The sequence below is a fragment of the Quercus lobata genome, chromosome 2 (assembly GCF_001633185.2).
Source record: "Quercus lobata isolate SW786 chromosome 2, ValleyOak3.0 Primary Assembly, whole genome shotgun sequence".
Lineage (NCBI taxonomy): Eukaryota > Viridiplantae > Streptophyta > Magnoliopsida > Fagales > Fagaceae > Quercus > Quercus lobata.
Genome location: NC_044905.1, coordinates 61,680,830 through 61,683,812, shown reverse-complemented (window position 1 = coordinate 61,683,812; position 2,983 = coordinate 61,680,830).

Below are 2,983 nucleotides of genomic sequence, written 5' to 3'. Positions count from 1 at the left end.
TCTAGAGTCCTCTTCCGTCTAGAGCCAGGTATTCTTCTTCTCTCCGTCTTTAGGTTCTAAGTTTCTTTTGTCAAAAATGTCAGTCGCTTCTTCGTCTACTGATAGCCTTGATAAGGCTATAGATGAGTATTATGAGGATAGTAGTGATAGGTCTAGTTCTAGCAGTACTAGTGACGTTAGTGGAGGAAGTACAGACGAGAATTATTCTTCTAAGGCCCTTGGGTTTCCTATTGAAGTCATCCAGGAGCAACTTTGGAGAGCTTCTGGCTCTCAAGCTAGCTCCCTGTCCAGCGTCCCTCCGTCTAATCCGACGGACGAGGAGGAGACCGTCTTTAGTTGTGCAGTAGGCATTCATTCCAAGACAGATGAACAAAGACTAAATAATCTTAAATCTTGGTATCAAATTCCGGACGAGTTTAACCCTAGGCTGCCCGTCCGTGGAGAGTGGTGTTGTGATCCTCGCTTTGGAATAGGCGTCTATGAAGCTTATTTCCTGGGTGGCCTTAGGTTTCCATTAAATGCCTTTGGTAGAGAGTTGTTGGTCAAGTTAGGTTTAGGTGTCTGTCAATTTAATCCTAATGCATGGAGATTAGTTATCTCCATGCAAATTTTATGGAGGGAAGTTTTTGGTGGGGATCGTCCTCTCACTATGGACGAGTTCCTTTATTGTTATAAACCTTCCGAAATAAGTCAGTCTGAGGGTTTTTACCAGTTTACTGTTAGGGGGAATGATTGTAGGTTAATCAAGTCCCTAGCTTTGTCTGATAGAAAATGGAAGACGGAATACATCTTTGTCTCCGGTTTCTGGGCAGGGAACCTTGTGGATGTTGGCAAGGATCCCTTTCCTCCTTATACAGGGGACTTAGGGAACCTTCGTCCTGAAGGTACGTCCCTTCCCCTTGTTTATCTTTTTCTTTCTATTTGATCTGTTTGCAACTTCTAACCTTTGTTTACTCATTGTGTTGTAGCCACCAAGCGTCCGTCTTTAAGCAAATTTCATCGTGACCGCGTCCACAGGGCTCGTCTTCACACAGATAGGAGTTTTTGTTCTCTAGTCACTCTTAGACGTCTTGCCAGGTGGGGTTTAGGTCTTGAGCCATCAGATGAGGCTATTGCACATGAGGTTACTGTGCGCAAAAGTAAGTTTTAAGAATGTCCTGAGGCTCAGCCTTAGGATCGTCCTGATGTTCAAACACAGGTTCGTCCTACGGTTGGGGATAAGAGAAAGTTCTTGCCAAAAAACATTGATTTAGAAGAGCTCCCCAGTCGTCGAGACAAAAGAGTGAAGCACGGCTCATCCAAAGTGGTTAAGTCTAAACCTCCCCAGTCTCAACCTTCCATCCAGATAGTTGATGTGGACTCGTCCACTCCGATTGAGTCCACCTCGTCTAAAACTCCTCCGTCCAACATTCCTTTGTCCAAGTCAACTATGCTTGGCTCGTCCTAGCCCTCTACAAACATCATTGAAAATGAAGATCTAGCTTGGGAGCGTTTTCAGATGGTTGTCTTGGACGAAGACATAAACATGTGTTATAACATGGGCTTAAAGGAGTTTGAATACTCTGGCATTCATGACCTCTTTAAGGTATGCTCATATTCCTTTCTCATCCTTGTTCATTTAACAATTTTTCTTCGTTTAACCATCCTCTGTTTTTTACCTATTTATAGGCCATGTCAAAGTTTATGGTAGCGTTCAGATAGGCAACAGAACTGGACAAGACGAGGATCTTGTTGGAGACAAGGATTCAAGAAGTGAATGCTGACTGTAAAAAATGGGCTGGGGTTGCTGCAAAAGCTAAGGAGGAAGTCACTGAGCATAAAAAGCTGATCGAGGAGCTAAGGACTGATGCACTGGAGAAAGATAATCTTATTGACCATTTGCAAAAGATGAATGACAAGCTAAGTGCTCGTCTCTCCAAGGCAAAAGAGGACGCTGTGACTGAATTCAAGTCGTCCAAATTGTACACGGACGCCCTGGATCGTAATTATGCAGCTGGTTTTGAGGACTTCCCTGAAGTTGACTTTAGCTCAATCAAACTTAACCTTGCTACTGCCACCAACTCTTTTATTCAGACCGGCTCTGATGACGTTAATGTGGAGGACGATGCCAGCATTCAGCCACCCCAAGATGACCCCAATGCCAATGCCCCCTCTGCTTAAGGACGAGACCTTCACACTTAAACAATCTTTGTATTTGTTTTCCTTTTATTTGGTTTTTGTTTGGTCCTCTGTTTTGGGACCTTTTTATGTAACCAAAGTACATTTGCCTCGTCCATGGTTTTAGGACGGGGTTTTTAAACAATCATTTCAGTTTTTTGACTTAACAAGGGCTTTAGACGTAGGATGTCCACCCTTTAAATGAATGAAGGTTATTTTCTCTGTATAGACGAGTGTTGTTATGCTGTTATTTATATCAACTCCAGCTTTGGCTCGTCCATGGCGAAAATATATATATTCTTCATATTATTTTAGTTAGTCTAACTCGTCTTTGTTATGCAGCTTTATTCGTCTCAAGACTTACAAGCTGATTCTACATACTATCTAATTTCTTTTGCTTAACTTTTCTCTCGTCCAGAGGTTGGATTGTTTCAATTGGCTTTTGATTCTCGCCTTTAAATTGGACGAAAATGCTCTATAAGGCTTTTCCTCGTCCATGAGTTGGATGAGTGTACCTAAGTTTTTTCCTTGTTTTACTCAGGAAAATTTAGACATTACATCTCTGCGTCCAGAGAATTTATTCGTCTTGAATCTTTCACCCTTGTGGGTTAGCTTGGACGAAAATAGCATGGAGATTTAAAATTCATACAACATTTTGTACATAACATAAATATCGTTTACAGACAAGGCACATGCATGCTAATGCCTTTTTATTTAATAAGTACAAACTTCATACCTTCATCCATAATCATGACACAACATAATAAATAATAAAGTAGAAGTATCAAATACAAACAGCATCAAACATAAGTAGTATGTAAGTAGA